Source organism: Saccopteryx bilineata, chromosome 4 (genome assembly GCF_036850765.1).
Source record: "Saccopteryx bilineata isolate mSacBil1 chromosome 4, mSacBil1_pri_phased_curated, whole genome shotgun sequence".
In the NCBI taxonomy this organism is placed as follows: Eukaryota; Metazoa; Chordata; class Mammalia; order Chiroptera; family Emballonuridae; genus Saccopteryx; species Saccopteryx bilineata.
In genome coordinates this window covers 132,990,727-133,004,064 of record NC_089493.1, presented here as the reverse complement: position 1 = coordinate 133,004,064, position 13,338 = coordinate 132,990,727, and the positions used below count along the sequence as shown (strand labels likewise).

The window sequence follows — 13,338 nt, the reverse complement described above, 5'->3', positions numbered from 1 at the left end:
TACTGCCTGACAAAAAGTAGTCAACATTTAAAGTCACATATGCAGTCTGCATTTTAAGCTTAAATTGTTTCAATACTATTGATAATAACATTATGTGATTGATTAATACTGTGGTTATATGTCTAGGAAAGAGCTATCATAATTAAACTCAACAGAAATGAAAACAAATGCTTACATTTTATTGACCCAGTCTAAGTCTGTCTCCCTTTTGCTTAATTAACAAAAAATAGAGAGAATTGGTGTTCAAATGTAACTAATATTCTAATTCCTGATAATATATCTTCCCTTTGCTCTTTCTGATGGCTGACAATATGTAGTCTATCTGCTTCTTTATATAGTGTGCTCATTCTGTTTTATCCCTTACTTTGCATTCCATCTAACTTCTCTAACCACTAGATAACAAATATTTATTGAGTGCCTACTAGCAACAGTGTGTTTAAACAAATTATTTTTAATATGGGTGCCATTATATAAACACCATAATATATATTAATAATAATACTATGTTGATATAAATGCAAATAGACATTCTTTGAGTTAAGATGAGGTTTTATTTCAATAAAGTATTTTCATCTTTCCACTAAATTAATTTAAATAATTTGCATATATAAAAAGTAAACCATTCATAATATGTGTGACCCAAACAAGAATTTTATTATTTTTTTTATTTTTTTAATTTATTTATTTTTCATTTTTCTGAAGCTGGAAACAGGGAGAGACAGTCAGACAGACTCCTGCATGCGCCCGACCGGGATCCACCTGGCACGCCCACCATGGGGCGACGCTCTGCCCACTAGGGGGTGATGCTCTGCCCATCCTGGGCGTCGCCATGTTGTGACCAGAGCCACTGTAGCGCCTGAGGCAGAGGCCACAGAGCCATCCCCAGCGCCCGGGCCATCTTTGCTCCAATGGAGCCTTGGCTGCGGGAGGGGAAGAGAGAGACAGAGAGGAAAGCGCGGCGGAGGGGTGGAGAAGCAAATGGGCGCTTCTCCTGTGTGCCCTGGCCGGGAATTGAACCCGGGTCCTCCGCACGCTAGGCCGACGCTCTACCGCTGAGCCAACCGGCCAGGGCAAGAATTTTATTTTTATACTCACAAATCTTACCCCTCTCCCACAAACTTGAAAGAGAAAATAGTCTGTTTCCTTTTCCATGTATCAACCACAGACCCTTACATATTGTTTAATGCAGGGGTCCGCAAACTACGGCCCCGCGAGCTGCATGTGGTCCCCTGAGGCCATTTATCCGGCCCCCACCGCACTTCCGGAAGGGGCACCTCTTTCATTGGTGGTCGGTGAGAGGAGCATAGTTCCCATTGAAATACTGGTCAGTTTGTTGATTTAAATTTACTTGTTCTTTATTTTAAATATTGTATTTGTTCTCATTTTGTTTTTTTACTTGAAAATAAGATATGTGCAGTGTGCATAGGGATTTGTTAGTCTGGCCCTCCAACGGTCTGAGGGACAGTGAACTGGCCCTGTGTGTAAAAAGTTTGGGGACCCCTGGTTTAATGCATTTGCAAAGGTTAAAATAGCCCTGTCCCCTCAAAGCATAAAGAAATGTATTCAAGGAATTTGATTCTGTCTACAGGGCTGCACACCCCAGATTAAACCTATCAGTAAAAGACCATTAAGTTATATACCCAATTTTCTCTCTCCATCTGATTTTAGCAGTAAATCTTTATCTTCCCACCAATATTTTAGTGGTAAAAATCCTTTTGTGAAGAAATTTTGTGCTATAGATATTGCTAAGAACATCTTTCACTGGCCAACTGCCTGACGCAGAAAGGACCTTCAGGTGCATAGGGACACAGCATTATCTGGGTCCCCCTAGGAGCAAGGAGGAGAGACCCTAGAAAGTCTAAGTGGGAAACACTTCATCTAATCAAATTGAGAACTGACCATCCCTTTAGGTTGTGTTGGAGATGCTCAAGCCACTGGGCATCTCTCGGGGGCCAGGCCCTTCCCACACTGAGGTTCTACCCTGGAGGAACAGGAACAGAGTGCCCCTTGGAAGGAAATGCCCTAGTTGACCCGAGACTTGAAAGAACTGACATCCTCATTTCAAAGAGTCAGTTTGGCAAGGGATTAAAATTGTTTCCCATGATCTGCACTTCTCTGGAGGTGTGTCCCAGTTTCTGCTGAGGTCTGGCCACCAGATAACTATAGGTCTGAAAGTGGTCTTCCCTTCTTGCCTTTTTTCTCTTTTGGATCATTTTGTGACTGGCTTCCACTTTCTTTCTCTCCCTTCCCTTACTCTTCAAATATCTATGCGGTTTCTCACATACACAATGTGAGTGTGATTTTATTGCTTTTGTTTCCCCCCCCAGCAAAATGTGAGGTGTCTTTGTTAGACCCAACAAGTGCCTCTCTGTAAAAAAGGATATCTTGGTCCTCAATGTGAACAAGTGAACAGAAACATTCGCAGAGTGACCCGAGCAGGTATTCTTGATCAGATCATTGACATAACATCTTACTTGCTGGACCAACAAATTACATTGTATAGTTTCTGGGACTGTTCAAATATTCCTTTCCAATGGGCATTTATTTTTTACCCTGTCATTAAAAAGAAAGACTGTTGTTCTGCTACATACTCCTGTGATTTCATTTTCTTTCATTAATTTAAAAAGTTTCGCCCTGGCCGGTTGGCTCAGCGGTAGAGCGTCGGCCTAGCGTGCGGAGGACCCGGGTTCGATTCCCGGCCAGGGCACACAGGAGAAGCGCCCATTTGCTTCTCCACCCCTCCGCTGCGCTTTCCTCTCTGTCTCTCTCTTCCCCTCCCGCAGCCAAGGCTCCATTGGAGCAAAGATGGCCCGGGCGCTGGGGATGGCTCTGTGGCCTCTCCCTCAGGCGCTACAGTGGCTCTGGTCGCAATATGGCGATGCCCAGGATGGGCAGAGCATCGCCCCCTGGTGGGCAGAGCGTCGCCCCTGGTGGGCGTGCCGGGTAAATCCCAGTCGGGCGCATGCGGGAGTCTGTCTGACTGTCTCTCCCCGTTTCCAGCTTCAGAAAAATACAAAAAAAAAAAAAAAAAAGTTTCCATCACTTCTCAGCCTTTTGGCTAAGATCAAGTGTAATTTAAAAAGTTTCCAAAATGTGCAGATTCTGTGTGTGTACGTTGGCACATTTGTTCATGTATGCATGTACACACACACACACACACACACTCACAACCCCTATCTGTGTGGTAGCATAGCAGATGGGTTTTAAAAGTATATATTTCCTTATGTGAAGTAATTTACACAGAAATTCCATTGTAAATTGATAACAAAATTTTTATATCACCAGAAGAGATTATGTGACTTCCCAGGAATTTTCTGTCTTTTATAACTAAAGCCAACTTTAATGGAGTTTTGAAATATTACTACGCAATCTGATGAACCTAATTTTTAAAAAAGGCAATATTTTTATATTATAGAACTAGAATGTGAGAATGTTTTAGAACTCCTTGATGAATTTCTGAATGGGCAACTTGATTTAAAATTGTAATCTTCATGCCCTGGACGGTTGGCTCAGCGGTAGAGCATCAGCCTGGCGTGCGGGGGACCGGGGTTCGATTCCTAGCCAGGGCACATAGGAGAAGCGCCCATTTGCTTCTCCACCCCCCACCCTCCTTCCTCTCTGTCTCTCTCTTCCCCTCCCGCAGCCAAGACTCCGTTGGAGCAAAGATGGCCCGGGCACTGGGGATGGCTCCTTGGCCTCTGCCCCAGGCGCTAGAGTGGCTCTGGTCGCGGCAGAGCCACGCCCCGGAGGGGCAGAGCATCGCCCCCTGGTGGGCAGAGCATGGCCCCTGGTGGGCGTGCCGAGTGGATCCCGGTTGGGCGTATGCGGGAGTCTGACTGTCTCTCCCCATTTCCAGCTTCAGAAAAATACAAAAAAAAAATTGTAATCTTCATTTTGATCAATGTATCCAATTACAGAATGTTATGCACTTACCTTTTAATTGGAAGAGAAATTTGGTTACTCTAGCTTAATATCAAGATTGTTTTCAAGTGTTTTGTAATTAAATCATAAGAGCATATTCTAAAAACCAATCTTCCTAAAAGGTCTGCTTTTATTGTATATTTTATTTAACATTAGGCATTGGGTTTGTGATACATATTTATAGCTTTTACTTTATTTTTATAATATAGAAACACCTTTACCCTGCCCTGTAAAATACTAAAGTTACATTTTTCACCAATTTAATTGGAAATAGGGGGAGTGAGAAAGCAAACAGTCTTAAATGTACTGTGGATCTAATATAGCAATGTATCCTTGTGCCAACATGTAATCATTAACAACAGATGAAAAAGCAAGAAAACAGCTAATCCTTATAAAATTTCGGCATTAAACATTTGTAAAGTGCTTTTCACCATAGCAAGACAGTCAAGAATATGTGATTAGAATATTACAGATTGCTCACTCAATTGAACCTCACTGGAGAAGAGCTCTCTCATTCTTAACAAACCTTGGCTATGTAAGCTGTCACTTGTGCATATTTTTAATATAAAAATTGTAAGGTATTTTTCCCCACTGAGAAAGAAGGAAGGGGCCAGAGCCACCAAGTGTGGAATAACAAAAGGCTTTATTGAGTACAGTGCATCCCACCCGGCAAGGTTTCCTGGCCCCAAGGAAAGATGAAAGCCAGATGGAGGCCAGGGAAGTCACAAGGATTGAACCGCATGGGAGATATTTAAAGGGTCCCTCTAGGGAAGCTGGGCTAATATGACATGGTGAAATCTCACTGGCTGGCAGACGGTCACTTTTTTCTAAAGGGTTCCTGTGAAGCCTCTTTTGGCATGCTTGGTTGTGGGTGGTCCTAGCCAAAGTTCGCAGGTCTGGGTTCCCCATGTGACCATCCCCCATTATCCACCGACCTTACAAGAATCCTTGCCAAATACGACTTTTCATGTATATGTTCCTTCAGAACTCAATGAAAATCCTCTTTGGTTAATGTCTGAGTACATATCTATAAGTGTTCTGTTCAAGTTTTGAAAGAAATGCTATGTTCTGACTTATAATTGCAAAACATTCTGACCGACCTTATTTTTCCTGTTTTTTCAAGGCCAGCTCTCCAAGTTTAGATTATAACAAAATTATAAGGCTTCTTTGCACTACTGAGAAAACAGCCACCCCTTGAGACGTGCACACCCATGACGGGTTGCCCTGCAATAAACAGCTGTTCCTCCAGAACCTAACTGGAGAGTAGCAGAGATTATGCAGCATGGGCTAACTTTCCAAACCTTACTCTTCAGCATATGAGCCTCAATGAAAAATAATAAAATCTTGTAACTAGTATTTCTCCTTTGTTTTAAAGCAGGAGAGCTGCAGTTAAAGCACAGCATACATTTATGCAGAAACCACAATGAGGAGAGACCGGTTAAGTACATTACCCTTGTCTTCCATATATGATTACTTAAGTTTCAAGTGACCTCATGCCAAATAAAAATGGGTTGAGAAATCCTGGTTCAGCGCTTAGGGAACAATAGCCTGCATTAAAAAGTGCATGCATAATTTTATACAATTTAGATTCAATTGACAGTCCATTCAAAGAAGCCTCAAAGATTAAATGAGCATGGAGACCAAATTTCCCTCTTACCCCAGAGAAGGGGTGGTCCCTTCCAGTCACACTAATACTTCATTGGCCCAACAGTGTGACAAATCTTGCAGTGAACCTGTGGTAGCCTGTGTCTGTAGGTTAATAGCAGTCTTTGTCTCCACTGCTTTCTCCTCCTAGCCCTTTTACTGAATTACATCACAGAAAGTTTTACAATTAAAAAAAAATGTCCTGACAACCATTTTTGTAAATGGACCTTTAACATCTAATTGTCCTTTATTCAACGTGGTGACATTAACAAAATGTGAGCTTCTTGTGAGGGAGCCAGCTGTCTGAATCTGTCGGCTTGTGCAGTTTTATTACACATTCTCCTGGTCATAGTTTCAGTGACAACAATAAGGATTCCATTATCCACACGGCAAAATCTGAAAAAGCCACATTTCTTCTTACATCCTTAATCTTTACATCTCTTCCAAAATCATCCTTCCAAAAGAAGGTGTCCTATGGCCACTCATTCTCCTATTTAAAAATATCTATGTTAAATTGACCAGACCCAGATTTTTGACACAGTCTTTTCCCAAGTGAAAGAGTTTCAAATGACTTAGAAAAACCTATGTTCCCTGCCTTTTCCATTGTGAGTCATTAGAATAAAAGAGCACAATCTTCTAAAAAGAAGATAGCGAGATCCGTGGATACAATGCCCAGGCAAAGAAAGGCAAATCGTAGCAGTCATCTCTCTCTGTTCTTAGCAGGGACATAAATAAATAGCGATGTTAATTGATGGCTGTGTATTTTAAACTCAGTGGTCATTTCAAAAATCTCTGGCCCTTTTCCTTTCAAGCAGATTTTTAAAATAATTGACTAGAAAATTGTCTTATGTGGTTTACAAGGACAGACAGATAGAAAGTGGTTACAAAGTCAGAGCAAAGGAATAGTTCTTGTTTCATCACACAAATGGCAGTGTCAACACTGATTCAGTTCATCAAGCGCATAGTCAAAATAGGAGGAAAATGTCCTCGGTGTAAATGCAGATGTGTGAGATAAAGCTAGAACAGTGACATAGGAAAATGTATATTGTTAAGCCTTTGTCCAATCTAGAGTTTAAGATTTGGGTGTCAGTGTGATATGAAATGCTGCTATGGTAGGTTATAAAGAGTGGGAAACAAACTTTCTACTACTTCTGCCACCAAACTCTCATCCTCGTTAATAAAACCTTGTTTTCTTGATGGTTCTATAAGAAAAACTGAGCTAGCATGTCATTAAAGTGAAAAGAAGGGACGATTTCAGAAACTTGAGTGATGATAAAAAGTGCTTTCATCCATGCCTTTTCTTCTTGGCATTTTGTTTGTGTGGCTATTATAAACTATATATTTTATTTTATCACAAAAAATACTCAGTTGTTGTCTCCATTAATGGACTATCTTGTAAAGAAAGAGCAAAGAAACCCACACATACATTATATACATACAACCTAAATAGAAAGCTCTTTTTCATTACCTACTTCAGTACTTACATATTAATGTACTAACAATTTTAATGTCCTTCTTTTTGATATTGTTTTTCTCTCTGAATCATAAACTAGGTATAAGAGATGAGGTTAGATGCTACATCTAAGGTGTTTTAAAGTACACATTAATATAAACTCATTAGTCTAACTTTCTTAGCTTTCAAATATAAAAGAGAAACCAAGCCCAAGTTTTTAAGAGAAAAACTAAGGTATACCACAGGCAGTTGACGAGCACTGATCAATAAAGTTTCTGAGCATCTCTGCAGAATGTTACTTATAATATCCATTTCTCTCTTTTTCCTCTGGCACCCTCTTAGAGCCTTCTTCCTTTTAACCTCTCTCTTATCAATTTCTATTGTGTTATTCTTTTTAACAAAACAGACATGTCCTCAATACATCCAAAAGGAATATGTCCTTGGATAGGTTGCTATTAATTTTGCTGGTGGCAATCTTTTATTTATTGGACTGAAAAATGCCTTCCCCTGGTGTCACATTTGCTCAGACTCTATCCATGTCACCAAGAACAATAGATAAGTAGGAACAAACCAGACTGATCTATTATAGTTATTGAAAGAAGTGACCCAAAGCAGAAGTAACTACCAGTCCAGATGCTCCAGTTCAACTGCGGTTCCATCATTGATACAAGAAAGACATGAAAAGATCCCTAGGAGAGAGCTTCAGCTAGCAGCAGGGAATGTTAGTAGCCATTTCCCATTCAATTAATGACCATGTGCATCTATGCAGTCTACCTTCTTGAAGAAGGTTATTCCAAATCTATGAGAAAAGGATAAGAAATAGTTCTTCAGTGGAGACTTCAGAATCTTCTTTCCCCAGCCCAGAGGAGACTTGAATTTGTAGAGAACTCAGACAAAAATTTCCATGCCCAGAAAATGTAGATATTTCTCTACTTCCCCCCAGAAGTTAGTGGGCCTCTTATTGTGAATGCTGGCAGTACCTGAAAAGAGCTCATTTTTAGAATTTCCGGAAGAAGTGCATGTTTGCTTTCTTACTTTTTTTCTCTTCACCACACCAACACAGATGAACCATACCTCCAACACTTCACACCGTGTCGGGAAACCTAAGAATAGAAGCATTTCCATATTAAAAATACTAAAAATATGACTATAGAGCCTGTCAAACACTGGTCCTAGCTAATTTCAACACTTCTTTCTCTTAAGTGTCTCCTCCTAAGTTTTGGAATTGGCCTTAGAATAGGTGTTTAGGGGAGTGGGCTGCCTGCACGAGCATGGGAAGGAGAGGCTAGCAGGGCTCCTGCCCTTCACGGTGTGGTTCCCAGCTGCTGCGAGAGATCTGCTCATTTCTCAGGTTAGCACTTTTTAAAAATCCTTCCTTAACAACAGACCCAAGATAGAGCCATAATTTACTTTGCTTTCTTTTATATAGGTCATATATAACTTGGTTGGAAAAATGAAAAATAAGTACTATCCCTTTGTATCAACAAAACTATGCTTAAAACCTGTTAGTGCCTTTTATTTATTTTTTTAATTTTTGCACATAGTGGCTTACAAAAATAAAGTATTAAAATGAATTCTAAGGTTACATCTTGTGCAACACAAAGTCAGACATCATGCTTCAGTCAGGTTGCTTTTGCATTTGTAGATGATGTATTACTTAAAATCAAAATACATAAACACATATATAAACAAATTAACTTAAAAGTTGGGTGAGTTATCTCAGTTGACTATAATCTTTTAAAGTTAAAAAAAAACATGCAAGCACACAGGATAGCAAGAACAGAATGTTAAGAGTAAGGAGCAGCTCCTAATGGCTAAATGGAAAATAAACTGTCTTTACAGTTAGAAACTAATTCTTGCACATTTCCTTTAGAACTCAAAAGTAGCTATCCAACAGTTTCCATTCATGTGAACAATTTAAAATCAGGTTTGATACAGTCTATGCCCAAAATATAATTTGGATTTCTTTATCCCATATTCTTTAAATCTGAGAAATGACTTTCCTAGAACAAAACAAGATTTCATGTATAGTAGAACCTAATACTATTTAATGCATTAACACATTCTATTCAGAATACTATTATTGAGAAATCAAGTTGACAACTTTACTGGATACCAGATCATCCCCCTATCTCATTATATATACTGATAGACACTTTTAGACATGCATTTCACCAAGACTTAGGTGGTAACAGGATCAATGACACTAAGGTCTTATGGAATTTTTGGAGTTTTGTTCCCTAGGAAATGTGAAAACACTATTTATTTAAAAGAAACTTATCTAAATAAAATGAAAAAATTACCAAATTATTATCCATAAATAAGCATAAGAAAAATCTGAAAAGAAAACCCCTTGTCTTTCTGAGCTTTATCTGTGATTCATTCTGTGCAGTTTTAAAGACTAGTTAACCTTATCATTCTTCTAATACATTTTGGTTTTCCTAGTTCATTTTCCTTCAGGTTGTTGACAGTTAGGGAAATCTATCCATAATCTTACACACAGAATATACCAGAACCAACCCTTGCTTGAATTCCTGTTAATAAGACGCAGAACGCTGTGTGAACAAGTATAAAAGTGGTACACATTTGAGGAAGCAAAGTTAACAATGTATTAGTTGAGATTTCTATAAATGTTCTTCAGAAAAGTAACACGCCAAGTCATTGGCTCAGATAATCTCTCAAAATTTGAATTAATCTAGTTAATTTAACCAAGTTATTATAATATGTCTTTCTCTTTAATCAATCTTCTATTATTCAGCCATCCACCCCATTCATTAATTCAACAAATATTTATTTAAGTGCCTGGCATGATTTGGTACACAGCAAAGGCGAGGACATTTGTAGTGGAGGGTTGGGAGCCCAGTGGGTATGATGAACATGTTTGAAGCAAAAGACACTAATCACACCCAACCAGCTCCAGTTCAGCTCAACATTAAATCCAGCAATAATGGTCCAGATGGCCTAACATCCATCTGTGTGTCTCTGTACGTATGCATACAACTGTGTATATATATTTATCAATCTGTACAAACACTACATATGTATACAACTATCTATGTAATATATAATATATGTATAATGCATATAAATTCTAACAAGTGTATTTGTGTTATGTTTAAAATAGAACAATTGTATCTTGAAGTGGTAAATGCAGAAAATTGGTTTTTATTGTTGATCTGTGAATTTAATAATTTTTTAGGTGAAAAGAATGTTTAAGTGTATAATTTCTTTTCTTAATTTAATAATTTATGTAAATGCATGCTTGAAATTTGGTTAGACTGACTGTGTTTTGTGTCCTTTAACATGATCAAATGTATTAAACTTTATCTTAAGACCTGATATTCATGTGCTATTTTAAAATTCTTCTATTTTAGTAGTTAAAGATTTTCCTGCCTGACAAGGCAGTGGTGCAGTGGATAGAGCATCAGACTGGGATGCAGAGGACCCAGGTTTTAGACCCCAAGGTCACCAGCTTGAGCAGTCTCATCTGGTTTGAGCAAAGCTCACCAGCTTGGACCCAAGGTCACTGGCTCGAGCAAGGGGTTACTCGGTCTGCTGTAGTCTCCCGGTCAAGGCACATATGAGAAAGCAATCAATGAACAACTGAAGTGCCACAACAAAAAACTGATGCTTGATTCTTCTCATCCCTCTCTGTTTCTGTCTGTCTGTCCTTGTCTATTCCTCTCTCTGACTCTCTATCACTGTAAAAAAAAAAAAAGGTTTTTCTAAATATTCATACTGATTAGATGAGCACTAATTTTTAGATGTTCTACCCAAACTGCTTCTTCAGAATACTCTGGCCTTTTGTCATTTTTTATGTTCTTTTTTTTTTTTTTCTGAAGCTGGAAACAGGGAGAGACAGTCAGACAGACTCCTGCATGTGCCCGACCGGGATCCACCCGGCACGCCCACCAGGGGGCGACGCTCTGCCCACCAGGGGGCGATGCTCTGCCCATCCTGGGCGTCGCCATGTTGCGACCAGAGCCACTGTAGCGCCTGAGGCAGAGGCCACAGAGCCATCCCCAGCGCCCGGGCCATCTTTGCTCCAATGGAGCCTTGGCTGCGGGAGGGGAAGAGAGAGACAGAGAGGAAAGCGCGGCGGAGGGGTGGAGAAGCAAATGGGCTCTTCTCCTATGTGCCCTGGCCGGGAATCGAACCCGGGTCCTCCGCACGCTAGGCCGACGCTCTACCGCTGAGCCAACCGGCCAGGGCCACATTTTTTATGTTCTAACTTTAATATTTTACTTCCCAAAATATATGCCAATGTTAAGGATCAGTTTCATTGTGTGGATATATCAGGCAGCCATAAGATGCTATATTGATTTCAATTTATCGAAGTTGCAAACAATTTCAATCTCATCCCTTCAAGTGAGCATTAGTGAGTGACAAGTGTAAAAGGGCACTTGAGAGCACTCAATGCTCAACTGGAAGGGAAAAACATGTAGGAATAGAGGGGCATAAGAAAAGGGGGTTGCAGATATCCTAAACTTTGTTGACCTTGCCATTTAGCTTCCTGTTATCCCTATCAAGAGTATTTACATGGTGGGTGGGGGAGGGATCAGGCCTGACTAGGCTGTGGCACAGTAGATAGAGTGTCAGAATGGGGCACAGAGGTTCAAAACTCTGAGGTTGTTAACTGGAGTGTGGGCTTATCTGGTTTGAGCACAGCTCACCAGCTTGAACTCAAGGTCGCTGGCTCTTGAGCAAGGGGTCACTCTGTCTGCTACCTGCTCAAAGCACACATGAGAAAGCAATCAATGAACAACTAAGGTACCACAATAAAGAATAGATGCTTCTCATCTCTCTTCCTTCCTGTCTGTCTATCCCTATTTGTCCCTCTCTTTGTCTCTCTGTCTCTGTCACCAAAAAAAAAAAAAAAAGAGTATTTACATAGGTCAGATATGCTGTTGTGAACATGAACATCCAATCTACCAATCTGCCATCTAGGTCTTCTTTCTTCCTGAATAAAACATAGCTGCTTGACTCATTAAAAAAAAATTGTTTCTAAGAGATGACTGTTTCTAAGAGAATAAAATGTGTTACAAGATTATTTACAGACAGAGTCCTTAGCTCAGGTGGCTCACAAGAATTTTTAAGTTAGGCAGTGTGACACCATGAGTGTTCTTTAACTTACTCCACAGTGGTCCCATTAGCATCAGAGATCTCCCCCTAGACTCTGCCCTCCCAGACCTTAGAACCTGCCTCAGTGATTAGTCATTCATCACCTTCTTTGTCCCTTGTGCTCTCTGGTCTCTCCAAACAGATATAAATCTCCAAAAGAGCACAGTTTCTACTTTTAGACTCCCTGACAGACTTGAGCAGCCCCTGCTTACTTGCCATAAAGAAAATATCAATAATATGTATATAACAGCCTAGAGATGAAAGTGGTGTCTGCTGTTACCTAGCTGGGTTTGTTCACAGTTCCTTGGTTGACTCCTCAGCTCTGACATCGCCAGGGATATCAATTCCCTGCACTAAATCTCCTTTGTTGTAAACACTTGAAGTGGTTTCTGTTTTCTTTTTTGAGATTGATTGAGTTATATCTATGATTAAGACACAGATGAAGAGAGAGATAACATGGTGGAACTATAGAGAGACATAATGAGATCGTATGCAGAAGAACAGGATAAAAAAAAACACATTGCCATGAATTCCAATGTGGTCACAGCAAGATGTAGTCAGAAGGATCCTACCTCCAAATCTGATATGTCACCCTTAAATTATTTAGGTGGCTACCAGTAATAAAAGCCATTATTTCCACAGTTGTCCCTAAGAATTTTCATAACTCACATTTGTACTATTAAAATTATCAGCCTCCTGCTTGTCCAGGAGTCTTGTAGCTGTTAGTCTTTATACTCACTTTTTAAAAGAATTTTTTAGAATAATGTACTATTTCCAGTAGAAGTACAACTTAAAATAGCAGCTACACTTAGTATCCGATCAGAAAAAATATATACAGTTTTTTTGAGTTGTTTTTTTTTCTATTTGGAGCTCCAAAGAGTTTTTTCTGGAGATTAAATCCTACCATTATTCAAATAAATGAAAGGATAAAAGGAAGAAAAACAACTTGAATGAAATATTTCTTCTGCATTGTCATAACTTGATTTATGTTTGATCTCCATACAACATTTTCTATGATTAAAACAAACAAACAAACAAACAAACAAACAAGGGGGAGAGGAGGGGACTGGAAAAGGAAGGGAGAAGCCCAGGTTGCTCCTGACTATAAAACTCAATCTTCTTGGGATGATGCCCACATCCGAAACTGCCTGAGCTCACTCTTGCAGTTTAATAAGATGTTGTCAGACCCCTTTCACATA

At 39.7% G+C, this 13,338-nt stretch overlaps 1 pseudogene; it reads left to right on the top strand.

Moving 5' to 3' along the window:
- The first annotated feature begins 3,038 nt into the window (after positions 1-3,038).
- Positions 3,039-3,192, top strand: LOC136336818 (U2 spliceosomal RNA; annotated as a pseudogene).
- The last annotated feature ends 10,146 nt before the right edge of the window (positions 3,193-13,338 follow it).